This window comes from Rissa tridactyla, chromosome 1 (genome assembly GCF_028500815.1).
Source record: "Rissa tridactyla isolate bRisTri1 chromosome 1, bRisTri1.patW.cur.20221130, whole genome shotgun sequence".
Classification (NCBI taxonomy): domain Eukaryota; kingdom Metazoa; phylum Chordata; class Aves; order Charadriiformes; family Laridae; genus Rissa; species Rissa tridactyla.
Window position 1 is genome coordinate 198,840,544 of NC_071466.1, and position 14,195 is coordinate 198,854,738.

Consider the following 14,195-nt stretch of genomic DNA (forward strand, 5'->3'; position numbering starts at 1 on the left):
TTGAAATATGAATGTTTTAACTTTCTATGTAAGTTCATTTCATACTGCTAGATCTTTAGGCAAAAAGATGACAGGTTGTTAAGTATGATTCCTGAAATGTAAAGTAATAAAAAGAGAGAAAAAAAAATCCCCTTATTTTGGAAAAGTGGAGGCACTGAGTATTAATCAAATGATAGCACTAAATTAGCACAATGGTCTTCAAGGGACTTGAGTACTTCACTCTGATGGATGAGCTGCTCATTTGGTACAAATATACTACAAAGACGTAGGAGAACTATGGTAGGCATAATTTTTCTTGTGGGAAACTTTCTCATTAAGACCAGCTTATTGTGAAAACACAGTATAATTATAAACTGCTTATATATCTTTCACAAACATAATTCATTTTCACTAAGTGAGTACAAACTTAGTTACATAGTTCTCTCTCAGAAGTATGATATAAATACCTTTATGGGCTGAATTTTGCCCCAGCTTAAGGTTTAGGCTGAAATTCCTATATTATTACTGAAAAATCACAGCCATGAACTAAAACTTTTGACCAAAAGAAAAGACTAAACTTACGTCTTTTACTCTGTTACGGTTGTTTGCTTGGTTGCTTGCTTGTTTTAAAGGAGTTGTGGGAAGGCAAGCGCCGAAAACTTGTTCTCAGCCAGTTTGCTTGTTATTAGTGAACTGAATTGTGGATATACTAAAATGCTGAAGATACTCTAATATCTTGGAAAAGTTTATCCTAATGCACAGCAGACTTAATAAGAATTATTATTACAATATGTAAGGGGCTGCTCTTGAGTAAACGGAGCCGCTGCTGGGCTGCTCCAATGCCCGCTGTTTTCACACTTCCTCCAGGCCCAAAGACGAATATTGGTCGCGGCAGAGGTTATATATGACCACGATCCCCCTCCCTTATAATTGATTAATTATAATCATCCCTTATAATTTCTGACAATCTTTCTCAAGGGTGGAACTGAAAAGTAACTGCCTGGAGACAGAGATGAAGAGGACTTGGCCCTACCTTCCATTTTCTCTGTCTTCCTTCATCTTCCAGATTTCTTATGGGTCTGTTTGTTAACAGACATTTTCAGGTTTCCCCTTGATTGGTATTTTTTCTCCTTCTCTGCTTTGAGAAAGGAAATGAAAATGTTAACTCTGAAGGAGGTGAACAAACTGAGCAAATCTTCAGCATGGGACTTCTACCATCCCACAATGTGAGATTCAGAAGCTCCACAACAAACACTTCAACTAGATCCTGCTCAGGACACCCCGACAGGCCTGCTCTAGTTTGCGCTCTTCATTTTTAAGACAAATATTAAGGCATTTACAACTGTGTGAAAATACGTATCAAATAAGAAATTTCAAAGCAGCTCTCTGATTGGATTTCTTGTATTACCTTTTTAAGAACAATACATATTACAGACAAATACAAGTCTGGAAAGATGCTGATTTCCAGACAACATGCTACAACTAGCAGTTCAAACAGAAGAAATATACAAAAATAACGTAAAAATATTTATAACATGCTATTATTCAATAAATATGCTTGAATTCTGCAAAGTAGAACAGATTTGTGTTCAATTTGTTTTGCTAAATTCATGCTTTTTGAGATTAACAGCTCTTTTCGGATTATGGAACACTTGTATGAAAATGTTATAATATATAAAATCAGTTGTCTTTCACTCAATTTATTACTATTTGGCATGGTTTAATTCATGCAGTCCAGAAATGAGAGGCAGTTTGCCGTCTCCTTCAGCTTTAACTGAAATCACAGAGTGGACTTACTGCTAATGATTCCTAAAGATCATATAGATAATAGCAATGCCAATAGGCCTTTGGCAGAGAGAGCTGGCAATGTTCTAAGACTAAATTATGAAAGTTAACTATTTAGAAGATCATGGGAAGCCCTAGGGTGTGACAGAATTAAATCCTGACTTGGGCTCCAAGGACGATACACTGGCAAAGGATGTCTCTAGGGCATAAGTATTAAACAGATTTTTCCATTAAAATAAGTTTATTTTATCAAAAAAAGGTCATTTTGATGATCCTTGAGATTCCCTGAGAAATTTTAACACTGGTTTTGTAAATTACTATTCTGGGGTCCAAGATAGACTGTTTAGGTGGCCCTATGTATTGGGTTTCCTTGGCAAGGTTTTGGTAGCTTGGGGGGCTACAGGGTGGCTTCTGTGAGAAGCTGCCTGAAGCTTCCCCTCTGTCTGATAGAGCCAATGCCAGCCGGCTCCAAGATGGTGTTTTTAGATTTGTTTTTATTTCTCATTATCCTACTCTGATTGGTAATAAATTGACTTATTTTTCCCAGAGTCAAGTCTGTTTCGCCCGTGACGGTAACTGCTGAGGGATCTCCCTGTCCTTATCTCGACCCACGAGCCTTCTGTTGTATTTTCTCTCCCCTGTCCAGCTGAGGAGGGGAGTGACAGAGCGGCTTTGGTGGGTACCTGGTGTCCAGCCAGGGTCAGCCCACCACACGCATCAAGAAAGCACCTCTCATGGTCCCAGTGGGCTGGCAATAACCATCCGGGATGGATATGCGAGATCAGCTCTGTCTCCTGCTTGAATCTGAACGCAGCTGTGCTGCACCTAATGTAGACGTCTTCATGGCTGTCTTCATGGCTACAGTGCAAGCAGGTAGCTTTGGTTTGGTTTTCTGGTGGAGCTGCTCAACTCTGGCAAATTTTAAACCATTTCTGCAAAGACTCACTCTATAGGCCAGGGAACAAACATGAGATATAAGATGTCTGGATCCCTACCTGATAAATATTTAGTTGCTTATTTAAAGTGGGTTAACTTCAGCAGCAGCGAGAAAGACCCTTCTTACTATTGGCAAAATAACTAACCATGATGATTTAAGCTTTTCTGTGTGACTTTGATTTGGAACAAGGCAGCAACGCCGACCCAGGCAGGTCCTCTACTCAGATGGCAAAGGCTGTTTGTTTCTGTCTTTCAGTCCTTATTTTATGAGATATATTGTATACTGAAGAGCCTAAAGTGTGCTGAGAATGGACAGGTCTCCTTGCAGACCTTCTGAGGGTTTCCAGAGTGAAGGTGGCCTCAGCTAAGCAATTAACTCCATAGATTTTAAGGGACTTCAGGTGAAAAGCTTGGGTTTAAATCAAACATGTAATGTAGATATTTTCATTGTTTTCATTTCTGCTACATTTTACAGAGTCTTGGGCTAAATAACTAAAAGGCAATTTTTGTCTCAGACTAAAGATTTGTATCTTCTTCTGAGATAAATAAATTTATTTATTTGAAAAATGTTGGTTTTTTTCCTAACTGTCCTTTTCCCCACAACAGAAGTCCCATCCAGGTATCTATATAAAGTATTATACTGTAATGCTCTAAGCTGCTACACCTTGAAAGTACAGCCGGTTACCTAAATACTGTAGTATATTTTCATCCCTGCTGGATCACTCTTGTTGCAGAATTAGCATATTTTGGGGATGCCATTTAGTAACTTCTTTTTTTAATGTTTTCCAAATTTCTTTTGTTTAGAGCATTTGCAGAGTGCTCTTATTGCCCACTGTCCACAATCTGACCAGCTAGAACTAACTTCCCGCTTTCCCTGATTCCTGATCATTAAGCTGCTGTTTCTACATGCTGATTCACCACTACCTGTCCAACGTATCAAAATACATTAGCTAGCGTTTCTTATAAAATTTAGCGAAATTATTGAGTGACTTTCCATTAAATCAGCGTTTGCTGGGCTGATGATCCATTAGTCTGGAGTATATACAATGAACATAGCACAATTTGGAGGAATCTGATGCTTAAGCAGGTACTTTAAGACAGTCGTTCTTCTACTGTTAATGAAGGCTTTAAAGTGACAACAAACCTCAAAGACTGAGCAGTGACTGTTTTATCAGATTCAAACAAGTACAGCTTCTCTTTTGTATTTGAATAATCAGTTGGGAGTCACCAGGCTACAGAAATGGGTAGCGCTAAAAATGATTCCTACTTCAAAGGGCACAGAACAAGCAACGATTTCAGAAGTCTTGAGAATATATACCAAATGAATCTGTGCAATATCATTTTTTCGCAATTATTTGCAGCTCTTCTGTTGATATGAGCCTGCAGCAAAGAATTAAAACAGTTCATTGAGGTCTAGGAATAAGAAGCAGCATCTAATGAATTACAGGAAACGTTCTGATGAGTCCACCTGTACAATTCAGCTTCTGTGTGTCTGTATTCATGTATCTGTAAACCTCTATAATGTAACCCAGTTCGCATAGGACCTATTCATTCATTCTGAGTGCTCTTTCTGTTTCACAGGCATCTGAAGCATATCAAAGCTAACAAATGGTTGAGCCAATCTCTAGCCACGTCCCAAGACCTTTAAATGAGTCTGGAGCATCGCTGCTCTTCCCCATCCTCCTTACACATTGCAGTAAGAAAGTGTGTATTAAGACAGAAAGCCACAGAGAAAAGCCAGCAAGGAATAGTTTAATCGTTTTATGGTCTACTAAGAGTTTTGCATAAACCTAACAATTTCTGCAGGTTTTTGACACTGCTGGTCTGGATGATGGCCACGGTCCTACTCTTGCAATGTGATTACAGGACAAGTCTGATTGCAGGATTCAGGCTCATGTAAATAAGATTTACAGAAAAAAAAAAATGTTCAGCACATACCTTTTTAGTAACAGCTGGGTGAGAAACAGTTGGATCCAGAAGCCTCCAAAGACTATTCTCTTCTCATGATCTTACTCATCTAATCATTTCTTTCCTGTCCCTTTCCTGCTGTTAATTCTCCTACCAGCAGCAAGAGGAAAAGACAAAGCAGCACAAGCCCTGCTACCTTCGTCGTTCGGGAGGTTTCACGCAGTGTGAAGCTGGCTCTATTTTCAAACAACAGGACAGATTTCATTTTCAACTTCAAGCGAAACATCTAGTAGTACATACTCCTGATGTGGTTTAATTCTGAGAAGCAGAAAATGAGCCTTCAACATGTAAAAAGTAGCTAAAAAAAGGAACTTTTTTTCTGCAACAACTTTTGTGTAGGGAAAGAAATAATGGGCTTTAATTACAGTCAAGATGGTTTCGGTTTGACATTAGGGAAAAAGCTCCCTAATAGTAATAATTTTGCAGCGCAGGTTTAGATGGCTGATGGGTTTTGTGGAATATTTGTAATTTGCTATCTTAACAGACGAATGAATTAAACTATTTCGGGATGGATTTTTCTTTTTTTTTTTTGTATAGTAATCTTTCAATCCCCTTTTTCTGCAAATTTCATTGTGATTAAAAATTTCACATCTGATGCAAACCATTTTTACATTTTCCCACTTGCAGGGAGTTAAAAATAAACATAGGCAGTTTGTGAAGTAAAATGTTTCCAAGTGGAAAACTGAAATGGAACACATTAAAAGTGGTTCAAAGCTTTTGAAATTTTGTGGATGAAATTTCAATCTATATGAGTTCACAAATGTTTTTGTTGTAAAAAAAAAAAAAAAGACAAACCATTTTACAAGATTAAATCGTCAACAACATTTCAGTAATCAGTGGAGAGTTACACAAATAAGTAATTTTCTTATTTTTGTTGTCGTTTTGTTTGTGTTAAAAAATTGAAAACAGCAAAGCTAAATTAGTGTGTTGAAACTGCACTTATTCATGCTTAAGACATTTCACATGACCTATTAAACACAAATCCATTTTAATTTGAAAAACTTTTGCATGTTCCTGATGTGATCCATATTTATAATATTGATAAAGTGTTTACAATGAGTTTTATCACATTTCTTAGTCTTTTAATTGTGAAATACTTAACAGTACTGACATTTAAAATAACATTATCAGTATTAGAGTTAACAATACCGAAATTAATAGAGTAGTTGAAACCTTAAGAACATCTTTGTTCTACAATGACATTGTGTAGTCCACTTTATTATAATTTTAATAGAAAACTATTTCATTATTATGAGTTTGCCATCATCTGAACTCTCATAAAAGTGCTCTGAACAGGAAAGCTGTGTGTTGTTGAGGTGTAAATCTTTTTATCCTAACTTGATACTGTAATTCTTATTATCAGTCTGATAAAAAATGTGCCTGGAAACATTTTGGAGGCTTACAGACAAAGGAGAGCCAAAAATGTCCTACAAATCTGGTTTAGACGTCACCAAAACCTTGTCAAACATCTTTTTTCATAGGAAGTTTCTTATATTTTAACGTCCATCTCTTAAAGCCAGGAAATTCCTCTGTTTTGTACCAGAAATGAGAGCAACGTAATCGTAATGATTTGTGGTTTTCTTACTATGTCAGTCTTGATTTAACTTCACATCCAAATCCTATTTTAATCCTTTTAATGAACATGCCCATTCAAATTGCACTCAACTTTTAGCCAGAGAAAATTCCAACTACTATTTGAATAAAAACTCAAGAATATTGACAACTTTGAAAAGAATTGTGTGTTTTCCCCCATGAAGGCCTGCTCTTTATGCTGCAGATGCTCTCTTTGATGGATGATCCTACAGGGACAGTTTTGTTTTAACATAACATATTGGCTGTTAAAATAAATCTAAAAGAACACAGAGGTCATACTGAGCTGGTCCCGAATGTCCCTATAGACATATGTACAGGCAGGTGGTAAACGCAGCCTCCTGTCCAAAACAAGATCTGGAGGGATTTCTTCTTATTCCTGACAGGTGGTCAGCTCTTCCCAGAGATCTCTGAATATGTCTGTTTAAAATATTTACGTGATTTTTAGGATGGAACTATGGGTTCTTTGGGTGCAAAGCCACCACCCACCTTTCAAAGACGGTTTAATATGGACTTTGCAATTAATTTGCTTTTCATTAAACAATGAATACAAAGTGCTGAGGACAGAGCTTGGGTTATTTAGGGCAAAAGCAGCAGAATTTAATCACATTGCATTACGCTGTGTTTCTACCCTTTTCCTGGAGACCTCTGGGCACTGCTGAGGCGGTCCCTGTACGACTGCCTCACTGCCTGAAAGTTTCTGCAAAGTTGCTGCTGTTTGCGAGCGCTGTATGGTGTGGGTATCTATCCATCGTCAACGCAGCACAGATGAGACCTTTCTTCTGCAGCAGCATCGGCACAGGGACAGCAAATCCCTCCATTTCAGCTGCGTTTCTCTGGCAGTGGCGCAGGCGCTTTGCTGCCAGCCCGATGCTGTAATCACACCTTGCTGTTTCATGCAGTCTTTCACAGACACTGTAGCGGTTCCTCATCCTTCAGCTGCTCTCTTCATCAGAAATGGGGTCTGTGGGAGCAGGCCAAGGCCTCCCATGCTGGTTAATTCTGTGGGAAAGCAGCTGATACCGTTGCTATGACAGAAATCATGTGCCTTAGGGATCTAGTCAGCTTACTCCTATTATTGGCCCCAAAAGGATGATGGAAAATACCACCCACAGCTTTAACTTCTTTTCTCCGTGAAGTGACTTACAGCAATTGAGAGAAGCCCAGAATCTCATTCCTCCAGAAGAGTCCAGCAAACGAATCATAAAAATGTCTAGCAACAAAGTACAAAGAATATGTATTGTCATAGAGGGTTAATGTCTTTTCATCTTTGGGTTACAGAGAATTCCCGTAATGTGGTAGACCTGTGGGTAATAATGGAAAGGCTTATTTTGTTGCATTGCTTAAAATTACCTCTGTATTTCCACCAAGAATATTGCACAGGTAAAGAATGTAGGTACAAAAATATCTAGGCTCAATTTTCAACACAAGAGAGAGAGACTGAAAATATGCTCCTTTATAGTCATGTGTGGATACATCACAGCCTTTGGGTCTTTAGATCTTGTGTTCTGGCATAGAAATGTCTTTTCAAGCCTGTTCTAAACCCACTAAAACTTAAAGCTGGTTTACAAAGAGATTTTGCTCTGTCGGCTTCTGCACAATAATGGTTCAGTGTCCTTGTAAAGATGGAGGCTCTGTTAAACAAAGTGAAGCAGACCAAGTTTGTCTTTCCAAAAAAGTAGATTTCTGAGAAGTGGCCTTTTTAATCAAAGGAAATTTTAAGTGACTTTCAGAACGTGGCTGCAGCAAACATTTGGACCAGCCAGGTGATTAATATGTGCATCTAGAAATTCCTAAGAAATTCCTATTGCTTTGATAGATGAGAATGAGTCCCAGTGAACACAAGGTTCTAGTCTGTGCTAAAATAATTTAAAAAAAAAATCATGTGTGAATAAAGTTTGTTAGCCCTAGAAAGCTGTAACTGTTGATGCATACAGCCTTATCTTTAACCTTATCGATTTCAGCCTGGAGAAGTTTAGCCCTTGCTTGAGAGGTAAAATAGTGCAGGTGTATGCTGTTGATGACCAAGATACACATGTCTGAATCATTTCTGTTGATGTTTGATTTTTTCCAAAGGAGTAAAATCCACCTAAATTGTTTTCTGGTGTGGTGGTTTAACCCCAGCCGGCATCTAGGCCCACGCAGCTGCTCCCGCAGTTCTCCCCGTTCTCCCCAGAGGGGCAGGGAGAAGAGGGAGAAAAGGAGGGAAAAGGGAAGGGGAAAAAAAACCCTCATGGTGTGAGATAAAGGCAGTTTAATGGAACAATAACAGAAAAGGGAAAATAATAATAATAATGGTAAAAGAATATACAAGATAAGGTAATACAACACAAGTCATTCTCACCACCTGGTGGATAGGTTCCCCAGCCCAAACTGAGCAATGATCACAGATTCCCATCCCATGCCCCCTACCAGCCCCCATTTATATACTGAGCATGATGTCTATGGTATGGAATATTCCATTGGCCATTCCATTGTTCTGTCTATGTTCCTTCTCAGCTTCTATGGGAAGCTGAAAAATGTCCTAATGTCCTTGAATAGTATAAACATCACCTGGCGACAACTAAAACATTCCTTTCATACCAAATCTGAAACACAGCAGAAATAAAATTAACTGTATCTCAGCTGAAACCAGGACGACTAGTAATAGTTTAAACTGTTGACATTTTCAGATTACCTTTCACATACACCAACAGTAATTCTACCCTCATTTTCCTATTAATTTCATTGAGAAACTATTAGGTGTCGTCCACGGCAGGATTCCTTCCCTATTTCTCTTTGCAGCACCAGGCAGAAGGGCCACCATTTTCATTTAGTGTGGAATTTTCTATGTCCCTGTATCTCCCTGCGCCATAACATAAAATACAAGCTACAAGTTAGTAGCTGTATCTTAGGAGCTCATTGTATTTATTTCTTTACATTATCTTCAGTGGAAACACTGGTCTACATGCAGCAGTGTTGCATGAAGTAACTCTGAAATAGAGAATCTGGTTTTAAGTACATTACGTAGATGTCCACGTACCCAAGAGTCAGGCCACCGAGGAACATCAAAACAACCAGCAAGTGGATCAGGCTGTGAAGACTGGAGTGGCTCAGGTAGACCTGAAAAAGACTGTCACGGTTTAACCCCAGCCAGCACCTAGGGCCACGCAGGTGTTTGCTCACTCCCCCCAATTGTAATGAGGAAGAGAATCAAAAGAATAAAAGTCAGAAAAACTCATGGGTTAAGATAAGATAAAGACATTTTAAAAGGTAGAGCAAAATCTGTGCATGCAATCAAAGCAAAACAAGGAATTCATTCACTGCTTCCCATCAGTAGGCAGGTGCTCAGCCATGTCGAGGAAAGCAGAGCTCCGTCAGGTGTAACAGGAAGACAAATGCCATAAGTCATTGTCCCCTCCCTTCCTTCTTCTTCCCCCAGCTTTATATACAGACCATGATGTCATATTGCATGGAATGTTCCTTTGGTCAGTGGGGGTCAGCTGTCCCAGCTGTGTCCCCTCCCAACTTCTTGTGCACCCCCAGCCTACTCGCTGGTGGGGTGGCATGAGGAGCAGAAAAGGCCTTGACTGCCCAGCAACAACCGAAACAAGTAGTGCGCTATCATCACTGCCTCTCATCCCAAATTCAAAACACAGCAGTACACCAGCTGCTAGCAAGAAAGTTAACTGCTTCCCAGATGAAACCATGACAGCTATTAAAATTAATCTGAACACAAACGGTTGAGTACATTTGCATCTTTTCAACTTCTGTGATAGTTGTGTGTATTAACTTAGAGTCTCCTCTGTGTGTTACTACCCCAAATAAATAGCAAAATAAATAGAGCAGAGACAGTTAACTGAGAATGAGTGGTTATTATATAAAATACTAGAGAAAATGACACCAGAACTCTCTTACCGTTAACTAGCTGATATTATATATTTAACCCATTGTTTAAAATGACTGCAATACAATATAAAATAGTAAAGGCAAGTTTCCATTTAAGAAAATGAGCCTGTAAATGAAATGCAAATTAGGCTGACAGTAATTGATTATTACTGGATTTCTATTATGTAATTAGATTTCAAACTTGTTATTGTTTGTCTTTTGTATCTCTGAAATAAAATGCAAAAAGTTTAAAGAAAAACAGTATGTCTAATAATGTCCCAGTTTGGTACCCTTTGTATCACGTACCCACAATATATTGTCAATATTGATCAAGGGGCCCTTTCAATGCTTGCGCATTCGCTTCTCAAATGAATTTGGCATTTTGAGGTCTCATTGTAAGCTACATATTAACAGTACAAAGAAGGAGCCGCACATACTGCAGGGCCTCGGAAAACATAAAACAATGCTCTTAGCTTTTATCTTTGGATGAAATAGGCTCCTTGATAGCAGATGACAGAGCAGGGAGCAGGGCTCATCGTTCCCCATAATGAACCTGCATTCTCCAGATGTGCCCTGCTGTTGGGAGCATCTGATTGCCTGAGATTTCCAAGCCCAGCAATCAGACTCCAGGAGGACACTCTGCTTACAAAGCAGGCAGTTTGAAAAACTGTGGCAGTGGCAAAACTAAGTAAATCGTAATACTTCATCGTATACGTATATTGGATATATGTTATGTGATCCAGGTAATGGTGCTTAAAATTTTCCCTTATTACACTCACCTTTCCTTCAACACTGATTTTTTTTTTTTTTTAATCAACTTTCTGAAATATTTTTAACTAGGATGGACATACAATGAAATACTTCAAATCAACATATTGAGTAAGTAAAATACTTTATGCCCACTAACCACTTCAAAGAAACCACACTTACATGGATAACTCAGTAGGAGAGCAGTTTTCCTGTATCAGAGCTGCTTTCCTAGCTAACGTCTGATGGGAGAGCAGATTTCTTTACCAAGCCACTCTCTCTCTAAAAGATTTAATTAAATTTTTATGCCTGAATTTATAAACCATTAAATTATATTGAAAATTCTTGCACATAAAACTGTTCCCTGTAATTGTAAAACATTGCAGCTGTAAAATATTTATTATTAGATATTATTAATTTTTTTGTAAACTGCAATTTCTCTGATTGTTTCAGGAGTACTTAACATCCTTACTTTGCTCTTAAAGATTCATTAAAGAGTCTTTAAAAGAATAATCAATTTTTTTGGGGGTGTAATAAATGAGATGATACAAAATTTGTCTTCATCACTGATCACAGGATGGCAAGCCTAGATTTAAAAAAGATTTTCTTCTGCAATCGCAGTCCACAAGATGGCAATCTTGGACTGAAAGTGCCTCCGCAAATTATTCCTGTAACAGCCTTGCTGCTGCTTTTCCCCACTTTGGGAGCAGGTTGGAAGCTGGTGTGCTGTGCTCATGGCTGGGGCTGTGCTGCAAGCAACCCGAGCTGCTTTCAGACGGGCCCCACTACCCTCAAAATTGGCAGCTCAAGTAATGCAAAACATCTCCCTTTGCTCTAACCGGTTTCCAGTGATACTCTAATTCGCTCAGCCAGCTTTGAAATAAACTGTTTGAAAGTATAGAGGCTGTTTAGTAGTATGAATACCTCTTAATGGCTTCTGTACATTTAACGCAAACAAAAGCCTCGAATGAAACCATGTACTGCACTTAACAGCTGGATGTAAATGTTACCCTGTCGCTACCACAGCATTAAAACCACTGACAATCTTTTTAAAAACATATAACCTCTCAGCAAGATATAAAGTTGGAAGTACTGCCGCTTCTGTTTTCAAGTGGTCTTTCTCTCTCAGGAAAGCTTAGGAGAGAACCACATAGACAGAAGTTTCTTGCAGACTTTCATGGCGTACAGGTCCACTTGTTCAGCTGCGCTTCTCCAAGGATGTAAGGGAAGAAACACTTGACAAGTCACTGCCCCGGTGGCGGGCAGCCCTTCCTCTGGTCTGGTGGATATGGCTGAAGAGTGGGCAGAAGCAGCACTTCAGATACATAGTAGTATTCACAAATGTGAAATACAGTGATTTTTATACTGCAGACTGCTGTATCATTTAAACAGCTCTGCACTGGGTGCAGCTCTGCAGCAGGAACAGCAGCATGGTTGCCTACAGCTGTAAGGTACCTGACACGTTAAAGAACGAGGACACAGGGATTAAAGTGTCTAAATCACACCAAAGTTTCACTTAGGATAAACTTTTGGACTCACCAGATTCGTAAGAGCCCACAGTAGAGCTGTGCTGTTAATGTGAGACCATCAGTATTAGCAAGGCACCACAGTTGTAGCTTCTCGGCTTTGTGAACTAGCAGGGCTCCACTGAGTTCAGCGTAATCACTGTGGTGCTCACCCTGGAGTGAGCTGCTTTATGCCAATTTTAAGATTAAGCTATTTAACACGGTGTAGTTGGCAGCGTAGTCCTAGGGGATAGTGGAGCCTTCCTGCAAATGATTTCACAAACGGGCAGTAGGAGGCCCTGAGAAGGTGTTTGGAGGAGGCCATGCAGACCATGAGTGTCACAGACACGCATCGGCCCTGAAATTCTGGTTGTCCAGCTGTTTCCTCCAGCTTAAAATATGATTTCAAAACCTGTAAAAAGAGAAACCCTCATTTTTTACCCTTAGTGAAAAAAATAAATTAATTCTGTAATATATTTGCATTCATTCAGTGAACAAGCTGTACCTACTCAATACTGTTCAGGGCATCTCAACTTGCCAAGGCTTGAATTTGGGATATGGAAATGACAAAATCCCAGAATTAAGTATGAAAAGGAAATTATCTGGGAGAAAGCCAACAAAAATAAGATGAACAATTTTCTCTTTGCTTGCATTGGATTTTATTTATATTTTCTGACTTACTGAAGGCTTCTGAGGATCAAAATGAGGTGCAACTACCTTTGTTTAAAGCAGAAAGTATACAGAGACCATCGTGGCTTCTTTGTGGCCAGGCTTGGTTAAAAGAATAAAGATTGGTGGGGATCAATAAAAGGGGGCAAAAGCTAACGTAGCCACAGAGAACTGTATTATTTGGGGCCTTCCTCTGATCCTACGCTCGTCCTCCATGCAAATGGACAATCTGGGCAGCTGTAGCCTCAGCTTTGTCCAGAAAACACGGTGTAGGCAGCCTGGCAGGGGCCGATGCTATCATGTAACTATAGGAAATTGCCATCAGCCTGATCCCCTCTGGTGTTATTACTTTCCTGGTTCCTCCTCCTTTCAAGTCTGTGGTCTGCATTAGTCTTACTCAGAGGTCTGAGACTCTTATTTCCTTAAGCTGTGCCATTTTTTGATTTCTAATTTATGTAGATACCTTTGTTTTATTTCTCAAACTTCCTTCTATTAGCATCATATTTTACTTTCCAGATCTGACAGGGAAATTTTAAACAAAACTGTATCCTCAATACTTTTGCCCACAAATCAAAACTTTGATATTTATCATTGATCTGTATTTATGGCTATTCAGATAGTTTCCACTTTGTGTGATTGTCTTTATTACTATTCCAATTGAAATTAATTTTGGAGATATTAAGGTTTTATGAAACATTACACAAAGTGTTTTAATAAATCTATCTCACCTCAATTCATCACCTGCAATATTTTTTTGATTATGCGTGTATAAGAAAAATCATACTTTGCACATTTCAGGTAGTATTTCTGGGAAAAAAAAAAAAAAAAAGGAGCTTACCAGAATGCAATATTACTGAATTATAGTGTGTTTCACTGACAGAGTTGATTGTGAAATGAATTTAGAATAGTCTACAATAATTCTCCCTTGGTATCTCCTACTTATTAAAGAAAGATCTGATTCAGAAATACCAGTAGGAAGGTTATACCTGATCCTCACACCTGTGTATAAAGCTCCTAAAAAAGGTAGTCTAAACACTAAGAAAATCTACCCATGTAATTTCTCATTTTATGTCTAATGCCAGCAAAAAACCAACGCACTCACCAGCGTAGAAAGGAGACAGAAAAACTAGTGGTCTCATCTAAGTCTTG